Source organism: Protopterus annectens, chromosome 5.part0 (genome assembly GCF_019279795.1).
Source record: "Protopterus annectens isolate FY-2018-M chromosome 5.part0, PAN1.0, whole genome shotgun sequence".
Classification (NCBI taxonomy): Eukaryota; Metazoa; Chordata; order Ceratodontiformes; family Protopteridae; genus Protopterus; species Protopterus annectens.
The window spans coordinates 38,078,381-38,096,925 of NC_056735.1; the positions used below are offsets into that span (position 1 = coordinate 38,078,381).

An 18,545-nucleotide genomic window follows, 5' to 3' on the forward strand; every position below is an offset into this window, starting at 1 on the left:
TGGGTAGAATCCCAAAGCAAAGGTAAAGGGAGGTTGGTAAAATCAGATAGCATTAGGAGCTGCTAACATGCCCTGTAAAACTGCAGTGGCAAATCCAGCCCTAGATTTGGAATAAAGAGGGAGATGGTAATGTTTAGAAAAAGTGTGCACTGAACTCCAGGTAGCTGCCTCCAAAATATCCTTAGCAGCTACTCCCCTTAAAAAAGCAGCAGAAGTGGCAGTCGCCCTAGTGGAATGAGGTCTGATTCCAGCAGGAACCTCCTTACCATGATGAGAATAACAAAAAGCAATACAATGGCCAATCCACTTAGAAATAGTTTGTTTTGAAACAGGTTTTCCTTGTGAACCCAAGGCAAAAGAAATGAATAACTGTTGGGACTGTCTGAACCCTTTAGTTCTGCTCAAATAATAACGTAACTGCCTGTGAATATCCAAAGAGTGCAAAATGTTTTCCCCCTTATTTTGGGGATCAGCATAAAATGTAGGCAAATGAATAGATTGGTTTAAGGCCACATTAGAAACAACTTTAGGCATAAAAGTAGGATTAGTGCGTGGGAGACCCTATCCTTATGAAATATCAGGAAGGGTTCAACTGCCATTAGAGCCTGTAATTCAGATACCCTTCTAGCAGGCGTAATGGCCAACAAAAAGCAGTCTTCCAAGACAAAAACTTCAACTCAAGTAGCTGCAGGTTCAAAAGGAGGTAAAGTGAGCTTTTCCAACACAAAATTGAGATCCCAGGAAGGAGTAGGAGCTCTACGTGGGGGTCTTATGTTCTTTGCCCCTCTAAGAAATTGCTTAAACAAAGGGTGAGAGAATAATGGTGGGTCACAGTCATAGTGAGCAGAAATGGCTGCAGCATGAACTTTTACAGAAGAGAAAGACAAACCCTTGTCTAGTAATTCTGTAAGATACTGAAGTGAAACACTCAAATTAGGCACTGAAACATCAAAGCTCTTTGTTTTGCTCCAAAGAAAAAATCTCCTCCATTTATCAGCATAAACTTTCCTTGTACTAGGCCGTCTGGCCTCCAAAATGACATTCAAAACTTGTTGAGGAAGCTGCGACCCCCCCAGGGTCTAAAACAGAATACGCCAGGCTGTCAGATGCAGGGACTGAATCCTGACATTGCGGAAATGATTGCTTGCCTGGGACAAAAGGTGTGGAATTGATGGCAAAGGCCAAAGAGGCTCCCGTACTAAACTCCTCAGTAGAGGGTACCAGTGCTGCCATGGCCAATCTGGAGCTATTAGAATCATGCAAGGCTTGTCCTGCCTGACCTTCAAGAGCACCTTGGGAAGGAGAGGCAGAGGAGGAAAGGCATAAATGTGAAGGTTGTTCCAACTGAATGATAGAGCATCCACTTTCCAAGCTTTTGGGTGAAACAGCTTTGTGCAAAACTTTGGCAGTTGGTAATTCAGTGGAGAAGCAAACAGATCTATGTCCCCCAAGCCACCGTCAACTGTTGAAAAACATGAGGATCCAATTTCCACTCGTGGGGATCCACCATCTGTCTGCTCAAAACATCTGCTAAGGAGTTCTGTGCTCCTGGCAGAAACCTTGCCTGAAGAGTGAGGTGCAAACTGAGAGCAGTCTCCCACAAAATCATAGCTTGTCTGCAAAGAGGGTATGAATGGGTTCCCCCTTGCTTGTTGATGTACCACATGACTGTTGTGTTGTCTGTTTGAATCAACACTTGTCCTGGGTGAAGTAGATCCTTGAAAGCCATTAATGCAAATTGGACTGCTAACATCTCCTTCATGTTGATATGCAAATGTTGTAGTCTGGCAGGCCACGTGTCTTGAACCCATTTTCCATTGAAGTGTGCTCCCCAAGCTATGTCTGAGGCATCTGTCATTAAGATCTGACTCGCCTCTGGTCGGGTCACAGAGAGTCCCTTGTTTAGGTGACATTCCTGAGCCCACCACAAAAATTCCCTTTGGATGCAAGGTATTATCTGAATGACAGTGTCCAAATCGTGGCAGTGTTGAGTCCATACGCTTTTGAGATACCATTGTAGCTTCCTCATATGCAGTTTGGCATTGGGAAGCACCAGAATACAAGATGCCATGAACCCCAAGGCTTGAAGGACTGTCCTTGCAGTCAGCCTGGACCGTAGAGACAATTGTTGGAAGTAAAGGGTAAGATTTCTTTGTTTGTCCGGGGTCAAAAACGCCATCTGAGAGACTGTATTCAGTCTCACACCCAGAAAGCACATGTCTTGAGAGGGTACTAGACTGGACTTTGTTTCGTTCACAGAATACCCTAGGCACCTTAACACTGCCATAACATACTGTAGATGGTGAAGTAACTTGACTTTGTCTTGAGCAAGAATCAGGCAATCGTCCAAATAAGGATAAATTTGTATTCCCCTTAACCTTAAGAAGGCTATCACCGGAGCCAGGACCTTTGTGAACACCCTGGGCGCAGTAGATAAGCCAAAGGGCAATGCAGAGAACTGATAATGCAAAGTCCCAGCCCGAAAACGCAGGAACCTCCTGCAGCTGGGCCTGATAGGAATGTGAAGATAAGCCTCTTTGAGATCCAGAGTTACCATCCAGTGATCTTTGCCTAGCAGAGGCAGAAGTTGTTGCAAAGTTAACATCTTGAATTTTGGAATGTCCAGGTATGTGTTGAGAATAGACAAATCCAGAATTGGCCGTGTTTCCTTTCTTTGGTACAAGAAACAGGCAAGAATAAAATCCTAGGCCTACTTCTGATGGAGGGACCTCCTGGATAGCCCCCATTTTTAGAAGTAAAGAAATCTGCTTGTGAGCCTCCACCTTTTGCTGAGGAGGAACGTCTGGCATGCCTTTGAAAGGAGGCAAGGTGTGAAAATAAAACTTGTAGCCTCGATCTATAATGTCCAACACCCATTTGTCCTGGGTGACTAAAAGCCAATTTTGCCTGAAAAGTGCCAACTTTCCTCCCAGAGGAGCTGCCAGACAGGAGGGATCTGGCAGCTGAAGATACAGGTCATTGGGTCTGTTTACGAAAAGGCTGACCCCTGCCCTCACCTGAAGATTGTGCAGGGGAACTCCACGTCCTCGGTCTGAAAGAACCCTGAGCATGAGCTCTGCCCCTACCACGTCTAGATCTGCCCATAGACTGTAAATCGGAAGAAGGATAAGCCCATCCCTTAGCAGGCCAATTTCTGCTAAACTTAGGGGGCTGCGCCTGTAAAAATTCCTTAACTGTCTGCATGGACTTAGCTTTGTCTTCCATTTTCTTCAAAACAGACTCCACAGGAGAACCAAACAGAACTTCAGATTGAAGGGGAGCATCCAAAATCCGAGCTTTAACATGCTCTGACAAATTCTGATCCTTAAGCCAGGCGTGCCTACGAATAACTGATCCAGTGGCAGCCACCCTGGAGGAAGCCTGAAGAGCATCAAAACCACACTGCAAAGAATGCTTACCCACCTGATCAGAGGCATGAACTAAATCTTGCAATTCCTTACACTCAATACCCTCTGCCAAAGCATCCACCTTAGATTTTAACTGACTTAAGAGAAAATTCTGGTACTTCAGCATATGAAACTGGCAATTCAAAGCCCTCATCGCTAGAGTGGAAGAGGTATACACTTTTTTACCCCACCTATCCAAAGCTCTAGAATCTTTATCCAGAGGAACTGGATTCTTTACAATAGAAGCCCTGACACCCTTAGGTCCCTGGCTAATAGTTTCCGGGTCAGCTCTTGGGCTCTTATACAAATATTTATGAGCCTCTGGCACTCTGTAATACCTGTCTGGTTTGACAGGGGCAGGAGGTAAAGAATCAGGATTAAGGGAAGCTTCAGAGAAAACATCCTGTACAACATCCAAAACAGGGGGAATAGCCAAGGGCCTATGCTGTGGTAAAAAAAAATTCCCTAAGCCTCTTTCGAGAATCTGAGAAATCCTGACCTTCCCACTTAAAATGCTCCCTCATGGAATGCAGGGTTTCAGAAAAAGAAAAATCCTCTGGAGGGGAAGCAGAAGGACATGAATCCTCTGCATCTGAATCAGAATAAAGAGGAAAATCCTGAATGTCCTCAGCCGAAGACTCAGAGTAATCTGAGGAATGCTCCAATCCTTCCACCTCTGGCTCCACCCTAGGCCTCTTATCCGGGGGGGGGCATAGAACCCCTGATTAAAGTAATTAAATCCTCTGCCATCTTCAGCATATGCTTTTTAGGTACAGAACTAGGGCTGACACCAGTGGAAGACAAACCAGGCCTGATCTTGGAAGGTGCCTTAGAGACAGAAGTAGAAGGCCTAACCACCTTATGCAAAGAAGGGACTACAGAGACCTGAGAGGCCCCCTCAGCCTGACCCGACTCCTGAGAGGCCACATCCTGCAAGATTAAAGGCTCCCCCTGAGATTCAGCTGAAACCTCGGCTGGATCCACAGATTCCACCGTAGTTTCCAAAGAACCGGCGTCCGTAACGGACGACTCATCCTGCTTTGACTTTAACGTTTTTTCTTTACGCTTCTTAGCGGTAGCGGGCGTCGGAGGATCCAACGGCATATTGTAATTACACCGCTTACCGAAGACAAGTCTAGCACAATCTAACCTGCGTTTAATGGTGCGCTTATTAAACTTAGCACAAAAGCGACACCCGACTACGTCCTGCTCAGGCCCCAAGCAAGGAATACAGAGAGAGTGGTAATCCCTATGAGGTATCTGCTTCCCACAAGAAATACAATTATTTACTTTTTCTGACATCCGGATTTAACTGAGGCAAGAAAAGACAAAAATATTCCCCAACGGGGTACTTAGCCCAACTTGGTCTTCGGTCTGAAACTCAGAATACGAAAATTTCAGGACGCCGAACGGCACTTGCAAACGCTGCTTCGGACCATGCAGCAAGAAAGACTGAGGATATGGCGTCAGTCATGCGCTTTAGTACCACGGCGTACTGACGTCAGATTTGAGCGACCATGACCGACGCCAGCCTAACACTTTGGTATTCGGGCCGACCGAGGACAGCGGACTACCCACAGGTTATGACTGCAGCAATGTGAGATGAAGAACATCTGTAGTTAGAACAGTAGTGTGTATATAACTGTAGCTATTAGAAATGTACAGCATATGTATTGTTATTCGAAGGTGTTAATTTCTTCACCCCACCCTATAACCACATATAACCCATTCCACGTGAAAATGGTATGTGCAATCACAATTAACACCCCTGGACGTTTGTCCTGTTGGGTCATATATATTTGCATGTCTGTTGATGCATCTGCCCTGTTCATACATCCACACCTGATGGCCTGTTGCCATCAATTAACCCTGCATGTTGTTGGACTGTGTATTTCTGTTCAAATTATGCATGTGTTATGCACGCTGTTCAATGGTGTGAATATCTGGGTGTTTGGTTAATGGGAATACTAATGCATGCTGTTACAACTAATTGTGAATGGTATTATATGTCACTAACCCAAACTGTCATGACATAATGCAAAACATAGTACGACAGGGAAGGCGGGTTCCAGCGGAACCACCTCTCCCATCTCAGCTGGCGAGTGCACCTGGCACTAGTGCCGAGTCCGGACCCTCCTCCGGTGGCCCTGTGCCACCTGCGGGTGGAAGTGCTGCAGGGGATGGGGCTTCCCCCCCCCTCTGCAAGTGTGGCCGGAGGAGAACCACCACTCACCCTCCGTATTGTCCGGAGTGTGGTGCGTAGGGAGATTCGGGACTCTGTTCTCGAGCCCCTATGCCAGCTCGAGGCACAGGTGGCGCAACTAACGGGCATGCCTGTTGCCCCGCCTACACAGCCCACAGCACAGCCCTGTCCTGGGCAGTGAAGGAACAGTGGCAACTGCCTATGGATGGGGATATCAGTTCCACTGTTACCATCTGTGGGCTCATGGGCTCTGGATATCCAAACCTCCGTCCCCGTCAATTGCGTAACCCCCCCCACACGTGTCATACACCGCCCCTGCATGCGTCTTGTTTGTCTTGTCTGTTTACCTACCCAACCTACCTCCCCAGCTGTACCGACTTCCTTCACCTGACATACCACTCTCAACTAAAAAAAAAAAAAAAAAAAAAAAAAAAAAAGGGCACACTGTACCCACAAAAAAAATTACGCCCCATACATAGCTGCCCATTCCGCACACATGTCTACTGGACATGGAACCTATCAATTACAATTGGCTGTACAACAAGTATTATTGTTCTCCTGACACCTCTCTCAGGGGTGGAAGGTTTCAAATGTCACACCAAATTACATACATATGCACAGCTGTTGCTGATGAAGAAACAGGTCCTGTACTCAGCTCAAAAGCAAAATAAAATCCCACTGTGAGTCCCGAACCCAGGACCTTGGAAACAGTAGTCTGCATGACTTACCACTAAGCCATGACTCTTATACAAGAACATTGTGCTAAAATAAATATATCATGTAATAGTAGGAATGAATGTAAAGGGACTATAGATGTGTAGTACACAAAGCATGCCAATTAGAATTACTATCAAAACTAGTGGATTTCCATAATAGTAGTGTGTGAACAGAAACAGCCATGCTAGTTGGAAGCTAGTAGGTAATAATGTCACTATAGCACCTTGCAAGCCACACACATACTCACAGCAGGATAAGCACTGCCCATACCCCACAACCTCTTACAGGAACACATCTGGACCAAGTAATAAAATATGTGGAGCAAAGGCCCAAAACCAGGGACACATTACAAATAATGTTACAACAAACGCAGACAGTTCAGAGAGTAACAGGGTCTGCACTCTGTGGGATGTTTGGAAGGGTATGCAGTCTGAAACTTGAATGTTTGTCACCATATTCTGACTTGAGCCCAGAGTGACTTGCCAGAAAAAGGTGTGCATGAGATATTGACCAAAATATGAGGCAGAAATGTGGACAACCTGCAAATATCTGTACACATGACGGGTCTGACACCACCATATTTGAATAGTTAAGAGTCTAGACATAGCAACAGTGAATGACTTACAGGGATGCCCCACAGACCCCATGTGAAATGTATAAACAGTAGGCAGAAAGGTGTAACACATGCAATGGTAACTATGGAGTCCTGAAAGTATTCAGCACTTGCATAGCAGAAAAAGTGTAGTAATACATATGCTCATGCTAACCCACAGTCACAACCGCAGCACACCAGACATTTTAATGGGTGTACCCCACTGATATGTACCATTCCATGAGGCACATAACAGATGAACCTGAAAGTCTCTGGGGCCTGCTCAGCAGCATACTCAAATACCCTAATAGATGTCAAGGCCCACACCATGGCCAGAGCACACTGCATGCTGTAACACCCTAGCAGATATAGCAAGCATTCCAAGGTGTGAATGTACATGGAAAATAGGAAAGCTACAGCAGCACACTACAGTCAGGACACCTAGCAGGCATACAAGTAGTGACTGTAAAGGGCAACTATTGAAGCCTTAGCAACAAAGTGCAAGCAAAAGTGAAAGGAAAGCACACACACACACATTAACAGTAGTAGTAGTTGTAGGTGTCAGTGTACATACACAGTTAGTACAGGAAACTGGAGAAATGAATGGATGAAGGTTAATCTACAAAACATCTGGAAATATGAGAGAGATACCAACCTTTACACTCACAGAACATTGTCCACAGCATAACAGCATGGTCCCTGCCCTTAAAATCTGAAAGGGCTACGCCTATCTCACATACCTTTTATTAGCACTGCTCTGAAATCACAGTGAGAACTGCAATCAGTACACAACTGGCTGCATGCAATTAGCAAATGCTGGCTAATAATTGGTGCAGAGGCCATCACATAGGCATATGCAGATTCCTACAAAAGTATGCTGTACTCCCAGTCCACACATGCAATACTTTCATTGCACCCTGAGAAGGACGTGAGAGACAGACAGAGAGAGAGACAGAGACAGAGAAAACTGCAATTAAGCAGACACAAACAAATTGTTCAGCAACAGCTACCTGAAAGCTGACAACTGGGAAGTAGAACAGCAGGACAGAGAACCAGACGGCAACACAAGCAGCTGTGACAAACACAGGTAATGTAAAGTAATACTATAAAGGTCTACATACTGTGAACCCTCCATATGTGTCATTGGTCTGTATCCATATGTATATGAAGATGTGTAAAGGGCAGGGGACATACAGCAACTATCACTGAAGGCTGTACATACATTTGTATGTGAGAGCATCTATGTGCACATATCAATGTTGGTTGATTGTAGGTTGTAGTGCCATGTACAAAGTAGGTTTCACAGTTATGTATGTTTAGCAGTATGTTAGTGTGTGTATACAGTATGGTAGACAAATATGTTGATATACCTGTCTAACATATGGATACGTATGTATGTCAACATATGTATGTGTATATAGATATATATATATATATATATATATATATATATATATATATATATATATATATATATATATATATATAATATGCATATATGTATACATACATAGAGAGAGAGATGTAGGAATACATAGACAGATGTAGATAGAATATTGTACAAACATATCTATGTAATGCACACATACAGATATAGATATATGTAGATACATATACATAGACAGACTGATCTGACTATCTACAGGTATGACTGTATATGACGACCTGCAACACAGCCTGTCCCACCCCCTCTGACACTCACACCCCTCTGTGTCCCCCCTCCACATCTATAGCAATATATGTACATTAATATATATATGTGTATATGTATACGGACATATATATATATATATATATATATATATACACATATATATATATATATATATCTATATACATATAAATATATCTATATACATATATATATATATATATATATATATATATATATATATATATATATATATATATATAGAGAGAGAGAGATGTATATAAATTCTGAGTGAGGCACATGTGTACAGATGTATTGCAACAGGTGCCTGGTGACAAAGACATGGAGTGAACACCAGTGTCAAAACCGGAGTACCATACCACATTCCAAATCACCTACACCAGTAACCACCAGATATGTGATTGGCTGCCCACCACTGCATGTGTCAGGGGTGAACAGGGTCATAAATGTGTACAATAGTGGCCCCAATGATATTCACAGTGGCACACTATCCCTGGAATACCTGCACATGGTATGAGTCAGCGGACATGGTGCGTCAGCTATGGACATGTAGGTCGGTGTACCCCTCCACACCACATAATGGATGCCATGGTATGGACCTCACATGACAGCTACAGATATGGAGAAGTACACAGTGACATGTACAACACTGTGACAATGCACTCAAACACATTACCAATGCACAGTGACTGACAACACCACAGAGTACACATATGCTACCCACATAGAGGTTACCACTCCCGGATTTACATATGTAAGTCACACCCATGACAGATGTCCAACAACCATAGTAACACCTCACACCATCCACAACCTAAATATCTGCTGTGTGTCATCCGTGCCACTGCAATAAAGTGCACATGTTGAGGTAAGAGTTCCTACCCGCAGATAAGACATACCCTGCAATAAACCACACAGTGTTAAGAAGCAAGACTCCCCATGAGTACATGTCACACATACCCCTGCTGAATGTTAGTCAGATAGGTAATATGCCATACGAGTCACCCTGTGTAACTGTGTGACAGCAGCAGGTACCATCACACCACATGTCACAATGGTCAGGGTAGCAGAACAGTACGCTGCTGTAGTCCCAGGGGCAATAGCATATTGTATAGTATTGTATTGTAATGTAATGTATTGTGTTGTATTGTATTGGTATGTTGAGGTGCCTCCTTCGTGGAGTGGAACCACTGCTGCTGTGCGCCAGTGTACAGGTACATATCCTGTAGTCAGGCTAGTGTTACATAGCACTTCTACATGTGTGTTTAGCTCCTGTCAGAGTTTATGTAGCATGCAACTGGGGATACCATCAGGTCCCATTCATGTTGTGTATTCTGCTGTCCTGAGGGTGGCTCTCACCTGGACATCTGTGATGACAGGGAGGTTACAGTCAGCTGGGATAACTATGTCTTATTTTGGGGGAGAGGGCCGGGTGACACCTGCACTGAAACTGTCTGCCACAATGTTGTCGATATCTGTGGTGTCAGTGAAATATTTGTTGTTGTGTACAAACTATGGGCGTAGAGGATGGATCCTGACCAGGTTGCTAACATAACTGAAGAAGGCCTTCTGGTTATCTGTAGTGTCCCTCTTGATTTCCCTCTCAAAGTTGCCCATGGATTTTGTATGATGGAAAATAGATCCTTACTAGTGCTGCTCAGACATGCCCTCCCTTTATGGAATTATGCTCTGTCTTGCAGTAGCTTCCATCTTCTGTAATACAATCCGTCTATGGCTGGGGTCCACCAGACAGGATGCTGTCCCTTTGTGGAGAGTGTCTTGGTCATATATGGGATTGCATGAGCCATGCATTCTCGGAGATGTCTGTAGAAAGCAATTGTGTAGGGGTCAGCACTGTGGGTTGTATCTGCCACTGGCCCAGTGGGCTGAAAGGATACCATGTCACTGTTACAAAGTGTAAAGTTTGTATCTGTAATGTTATGCACTATAGTCGTTTGTGCTGGTGGTGGAGGTGGGATATGTATATCCAGGGCAATCAGTGTGTGGTCAGCTCACAGTAGTTGATGTAGGCCATACAGTACCTAGATACAAACCCCCAGAGTGAGGAGGTGCTCTTGACCTGAATCAGTGTTCTGACTGCTGGGGTTTGGTAGTATGCCGTATGGAGTGTGCCAGGTACGGTTGCACAGTTGCTGGCTGAGCACTGATACCTGGCCATCTACATGTGCATCCACCAATAGACAGACAGATGCTACATATGTGAGATATGTTGTATCATAACAGTCGAGTAGCATGTGTAGTATGTGTGCCAAATTCTGCTGACATATATTGCTGATACCAGGTTATTTTCTTTCTCAGGTACATGGCCCACCCGCAGAATCCCACCTACTCCACAGCTGAGGATGAGGAGATACACCAGAGCCTGGTGCGGGATTATGCAATACTCTTTTCCCGCACCAGCCAGAATCAGCAGGAGAGGGCTGCACTGTGGCAAGACCTTGTCCGTCGGGTAAATGACATAGGCACGCATAATAGGACATATGAGCAGGTACGACATCACTGCAGTGATTTAATCAGACATGTCCGTCAGCGTGCGTCGGATATCCACAGGCAACAGGTCGCCACAGGTGGTGGGGTGGCTACACATCCCCCACTCACCAGACTGGAGGGACTACTCATGAGTGCAGTGGCTCCAGTCCGCCAGCAACAACAACAGCAGCAGACATGCATTATGATGGAGGCTGGAGCCACGCAGCAGCAAGACAGTGAACGTACAGGTAATATGCCAAATGTTTAGCTGACTGTTGTGTACACTGGTAGGTAATGCATGTGTGAAGTGTGTCCTTGGTTTGTAGCTGTCACCATAGTATTTAACGTGCAAGTGTGACATCCTCAATATTAGCAGCTGACCTGTGAAAGGCGACTGTTGTACTACTGACCTGTATCATACTCAGTAACAATGGCACAGTTGTGCCCACTGACATTAGTTTCTTCACGTCTGCAGGACCCTCTGGTAAAACAGCAATGCAGCCTATCCATGCTGGTGAGTGTGTATTAACAATTCATGTAACAGTGTTGACAGTAATAGTACTATTTGGCTCACTTAGTAGTGCTCTTTGTATGCATGTAGGTGTGTCTGTGTGTTCATATCACGCATACTGAGTACTGTGCACCTGTGCATGTGTACATCACTGGTAATGTGTAGACATTGTAAACTGTGTTTCCTGTTTCCCTCCCACAGGTTCTGTTGCTGCTCTGGTGTCATGTAGCAGGGAACCTGAATCAGGTGCCATGGGTACTGATAATGATGACATCTGTGTAATGGCACAGGAAAGTATGCCAGGGTCCGCCATTGGTCAGCCGATTGATAGTACACAGCTGTCGACCCCATCAATGCGCACAGTTATCCTGCCAATACACCCTTTGTCACCAATGTCCCTAGGTGGACAGCATACAGTGGGCATTGACCAGGGTAATGTGGTATCTGTGGCACATGCCTCCCCACACAGCAACCATGGGCATGGCCCAGAGATGGTACCACACAGACAGATGTCCAGGGGTTCTCGTGGGAGCATCCGTGGGCGTACTGCCCCTGTCAGACGTGCCCACAGAGGTCTTACAACCTCAGCTATGTTTCGGGCTGTCATGCAGGCACAGTGACGTATGGAACAGTACAACAGACAGGGTCTGAGGGAGCCGACAGCATGTCGCACAGCCATGACTGACAGTATGAGTGACATTGCGGCTGCCATCCGTGATTTCACCGATGTCATAGACGTTGTGGGGACATATTAGACCGGTTCCACAACTACATGCCCATGAGCCAGGGCGATGGAGGGCGGTTGAGGCGTCGACGTGGCCATATGCCAGCAACAGCAGCAGCTGGCAGTCGTCGCAGACGACAGCAGGGCCACGGCCGCCCCCGTAGTGCCAGCAGCAGCCCCAGCAATGCTGGGTCTGTGCTGTCATCAGACCACCCCAGGAGACCACGTGCACGTGGCTCTGGCCAGGCCCGACAGGGATCTGTGTCCAGTCAATGAACACCTGCTTCTGATGACAGTACCCAGTCTGGGTTGGTACCGGATACGGTCCGTAGCACCCCTGCAAGGCACACGTACCGTGTCCGTGGCCAGAGACACTGATCTGTATGACCTGGCAGGTACAGTCTGTGGCTGTCCACAAACACCAGTATATGGCAGCCATGAGGTGGAACTGTGTGCATCCATATACACATGCGAATTGACAACACCTAGGGCTACCGCATACACGCACACACTGCATCAACATTGCCCCACCTTCTACTGCTGTCCCTCACCAACACACATACACATACATGTCAATTGGTGGTATCGGTGGCTGACTCAGGCATACCAAGTTCACACCCTGTGCATATGATGAAACTGTGCCACCTCCTGCAATCTGTAACAACTGTGCAGGTACAGGTTAACATGTTGTTGATGCACAGGGTGACCACATAGATGTGTAGTAATAGTATCATGTTGTTAACAGTACTATGTGCTGAATTAATTGTGGGTATATCACAGCATGCCTGATGCAGTAAGTGTGTGACTGTCATGTCCTGTTGTCTACACCCATGGTAAGTACCATAGTGTATCATCTGCACATTGTTGGCATACTGGTGGTAATGATGTCAACAGAAGGCTACATACATAGGTGGCACAGGGGATAAGGTAATGAATGTAGTAATACACAATGATGGACATGTAAATCGCAAGTGGCATGTTGCCCACACTGGACTCTGCAATGCAGATGTTGATATGTGTGCAGTACTACACGACTGGTACAGGACACACAGGAGCACCCTAGCACTGCATGCTCACATCTCATACCATGCTAGACAGCCCCAACACACATAACTGTCACAGGAGGGAGAGTCCCCATATATGTCAGGGATACTGTGGTGGCAGGCCAGGTAGCATACATCCTACTAAGTATGGAACCACTGAGTGAAGGCTCAGTGTCTGTTATTTGACATGTGTATTACTGCAGGTATGAGCACATGGGTTTCCATCCAGTTATTGTACATCCTGACAGTACATGGTCTGTACACTTGTGTGCACTGAGACTGGACCCTAGCCATCTGACCCGTGTATTTCCATGTACATGTGCATAGTGCCTGCATATTTGCAGTGTTACCTACTGGAACTGGTACAGTTTGTTTGTTGTACAATGGACTACATGCAGCCCTGTTTACTGTAGCTTTGTTTGCATGCATGTTTGCTTGCAATTACCCTGGAATACTGATCACAACTGCAATGCATACTTATAGAGCTTCTGTGGACTCCTAGTGCCATCTGCATAGCTTACTATATGTATGTCCATGTCCCACTTGACAGGATGTCACTGTTTGTCCTGTTCACATGTACATTGCCTGTGACACATTGCATATGACTTACCTGGCATGTGTCCACGTGAGCAGTCATATATGCTACTGCTAACTAATCACAGGCACTACCCCTTCACATATTCATCTTCTGTTGAACTACCTGCTTCGCTAGGGACGGCCTGCACCTGTCACCCCTGGGCTTTCAGATATTGGCAAAGGCTCTTGCTACCCCCCATAGTGCCTATGTTAGGCAAGGCTCAAATGACAAACCCACCTTCATAGGTACCACAAGGGATAAGAAACTAAGAGTAATGCTACCAAACGCCAGAAGTCTAAGCCTCCAGATACATGCGCCCAAAACACTCGTTGGCATGGAGAACATCGATATCTGTGCAGTACCAGATGCCTGGTTCAGGGCTACTGAGAGCACACCAGCACTACCAGGTTTAACCTGGTTGATTTCTTTGAAACAGTCACCAAGGCCATTGACTAGGGGACGGTGGTTCACACAGCCTACCTGGACCTTGCAAAAGCCTTCACAACAATACCCCACTTGGGCATTCTAGAGAAATTCACCAGCTTAAATATAAGCCCCTATGTCACTAGATGGATTGCACAGTGGCTCAAGGACAGAACCCACATGGTTAGAATTGCCGGAGCCATGCCAGACTCCAAACTAGTTACGAGTTGTGTCCCACAAGGCTCAGTCCTGGGACCTCTCTTGTTTGGTATATATTTATTGGAGGTACAGGCCAACACAGACGGACTGTGGCTGACCAAATATGCAGATGACTGCGAACTGGCCACCATAATCGACTCTCCAGCCGACACAAGCATCTTCCAAAGGGGCATCATAAAAACAGACAACTTGTGCCAGAGCCATGGCCTTCAGCTGAACAGTGTTTAGAAAGGGGAATGTGCATCCTGTAGTCTGTTCACCTAGTTGCCAAAAGGGACATTGTCCTCACAAACACTAACCCCCCTCAGCCAAAAACACACACTTGCCAATTGCAGGATTCAAACCCCTATCTGACTATGTTATGACACTTGAGACAGACACATTAGCAGTGTGTGCTATTCGCATTACTGGGAGGTTTCTCTTCTCTTGCTGTACTTATAGGGCGCTGACATCATCAGTGTTTAGAAAGGGAAATGTGCATCCTGTAGTCTGTTCTCCTAGTTGCCAAAAGGGACATTTCCCTCACACACAATTGCACACACACTACCCCCCTCAAACACACACACTTGCCATTTGCAGTATTCAAACCCCTACCTAACTATATTATGACACTTGAGACGGACGCATTAGCAGAGCGTGCTATTCGCATTACTGGGAGGTTTTCCTTCTCTTGCTGTACTTATAGGGTGCTGACATCATCAGTGTTTAGAAAGGGAAATGTGCATCCTGTAGTCTGTTCACCTAGTTGCCAAAAGGAACATTGTCCTCACACACACTAACCCCCCTCAGCCAAAAACACACACTTGCCATTCGCAGGATTCAAACCCCTATCTGACTATGTTATGACACTCGAGACGGACACATTAGCAGAGTGTGCTATTCGCATTACTGGGAGGTTTCCCTTCTCTTGCTGTACTTATAGGGCGCTGACATCACCAGTGTTTAGAAAGGGAAATGTGCATCCTGTAGTCTGTTCTCCTAGTTGCCAAAAGGGACATTTCCCTCACACGCATTAACCCCCCTCAGACAAACACGAACACTTGCCATTCGCAGGATTCAAACCCCTACCTAACTATGTTATGACACTTGAGACGGATGCATTAGCAGAGCGCGCTATTCACATTACTGGGAGGTTTCCCTTCTCCTGCTATACTTATAGAGTGCTGACATCATCAGTGTTTAGAAAGGGGAATGTGCATCCTATAGTGCGGTTTCCCAGTTGCCAAAAGGGACAATTCTCTCCCACAGACTTACACACACACCAACCCCACTCACACACACACACACACTGAGCATTTGCAGGATTCAAACCCCTACCTAACTATGTTATGAAACTTGTGACGGACGCATTAGCAGAGCGCGCTATTCGCATTACTGGGAAGTTTCTTTTCTCCTGCTGTACTTATAGGGTGCTGACATCATCGGTGTTTAGAAAGGGGACTGTGCATCCTGTGGGGAGGCAGACACCAAGCACACTCTGGCTAAGCTGTCATTCCCTAGGGCAAATAGCCTAGTGTTGACCTCTACACCCATATGTTTAATTGTCAAATGCACATTATTTGTTGCTGATAGACTTTTTGCACATCTTTATTGCCATAGCATTCCCTGTTTGTATGAACAACTTGTGCATCTGTGGAAGACTTTTTGCACATCTTTATTGCCATAGCATTCCCTGTTTGTATGAACAACTTGTGCATCTGTGGAAGATGTTTGCATATGGGAGGGATCCACTATATCACGTATGTCTCTGTAGTCATTTAACTGTGTGCACTGGGCAGACTGCTGTAATGTGGTTGGTTCCTGGAATAACACATAAAAATACCAGATATGTGTGTCCAGCTGCTAAACCGAGATTTGGCCTAAGTGTGTGAGCATGCCCAGTTCAGCCTTCCCATGGCATGTTGTCTGACATATATCTCATTTATCAAAGTGTGTGAGTATGCCCAGTGTGAGCATTCCATATGTTGGACTCTGCAGCCCACCACATTTGTGGAGGAGTGTGAACTTCAACAAATATCACCCGTTTATGGTTGTGTGTCATGTTGTGTAGTTACTGTACAACTGCTTTGTGTGTGAACACAACAGGATTATACTGTGCCTGCAGTGTTTGCATGGGATACTTTACATACAGTTGTCAACATCCTTTCACACTGACCTAACACTGCAGTACTGTATAGTGTACTGGTAGTACTTTGACTGTGGTGGACAGTATCCTGGGCTTTAGTGCTATCACTGCTTTACATTTCGATAGTGGGCACAACAGCCTGGTTAGGGGCCAGTTGTGTACATCTGACCATGTTGCATTCTGTTCAGATATGAACTACTTAAACCAGGCTTGTCCAACACTGGTAGTGTATTCCACAACATAGGTGTACATTTGCAAACACCAACGATGTGCCCTAGTCCATGTCTAATTCTAGTTGGAGAGTGTGTTTGTCCTTCAACACACATTGTAAGTGGAGTTTGCCATGACATATGTCATGGTTAGTATACTGTGCCTCTGTCTACCTGTGACATGACAGTGATACCCAGGATAAAGCTACCATCTCCCATCCACTCATCAAGATTCCTATTGAGGAAGATTGATAAGTGACTCTATGGGCAGCCTGTACTGGGGGTTCACTCATGTGTGAGGATGGCTTCTGTGTTATGGATCATGCAGTACAGCTTGTCCTATGTAAGTCAGTGCTGGGGTTCAGGTCTCTCAAGTGCATAGCTCACTGCCATTCAGATTGTACAAGGTGCAGCATGTTTATCGATACCAGCAACACAGGCAACACATGGCATCTGTGCAAGCTCTTTGATACTCCTGGTGAGGTACTGTTGGGGACTTTACGGCTGATGGAGGTGTCTGCTGAGGTGCATCCCACAGGGGCTATTGTAGTCAATTGTACCGCTGATGAAGGATGACTGCAGAGCCACAATGACCTCCCCTTATCTAGATCTGACAACCTTCATGATTAGGTGGGTATATGGTATGTTTCTGTAAACACTACAGCACGTTTGTCCAATGCAGGATATCTATCACCTTGTGTCCCCAGGTCTCTCATTACATGTTAACTACATAATGGGTTAACACCTATGTGGTAATTGCTGGGCACTTACTGTACATCCACGGGGGTTGACTATACACGTTTCTGCAATTAGCTTGCTGACATGGCTATGGCACCAGTTGTCTGTTTCTATGTGGCCCTTTTGTGGGATGCTTGTGTCAGCTGGTGGATCATATGTGGTGAGCAGTTTGTAGTCCTCTGCAAACATGTTCGGACACAGTCCTTCCATGTTTGCCTGTACCTATGGGACATATATACCAGATGAGGGAGATCCCAGGACCAAGCCTTGTGGGATGCCAGTTATATCTGGTTTGTAGTCTGACATGGCTGCAGCATGTCTGACCATGTCTGTTCTGTCCTTGGTCTGGTTTGCAACCCCTCTACTGACATAGCGGTTTATATTTAAGCTGGTGAGCTTATCTATAATGAACACGTAGGGTATTGTATAGAAGCCTTTGCAAGGTCCAGCTACGCTGTGTGGACCACATGGCCATCATCAATGACCTTAATGACTGTTTCAATTGAGTCAAACATGTTTAGGGGCAGGATCTGCACTTAAGCCACACTGGGTAGGGTCCGGTGTCAGTTTATCTTTATGTCTGTGGTACATGCTGATCCTTTCCATAGCTGTGCAGACCAAGCTTCTCAGGATTCTGGGGTAGTAGTTTTCAGTATCCATTCAGGCAACACCTTTGTTGAGAAGGACCACTGTTGTTGTACACTGCTCTTTGGGTACATATTCTGTGGTAAGGCTGACATTGAGCAGTAGTGTGGTTTGGCATTCCATTCATCTTGGAGTCCATGTTGCACTAAGCCCAGGACACCATCTCATACCATTGCTGCTGTGTGTTTTGCTTTGTAGATGTTGGCTGTAACCTCAGCATCTGCAATGTCAGGGGGCCATCAGTCGGATG

The 18,545-nt window shown here is 45.7% G+C and overlaps 1 protein-coding gene across 1 annotated transcript in view; it reads right to left on the reverse strand.

Moving 5' to 3' along the window:
* The window catches only part of SFT2D2 (SFT2 domain containing 2), a 749,963-nt gene that overhangs the window by 203,238 nt on the left and 528,180 nt on the right, over positions 1–18,545 (reverse strand). The gene's annotated exons all lie outside the window — the stretch shown is intronic.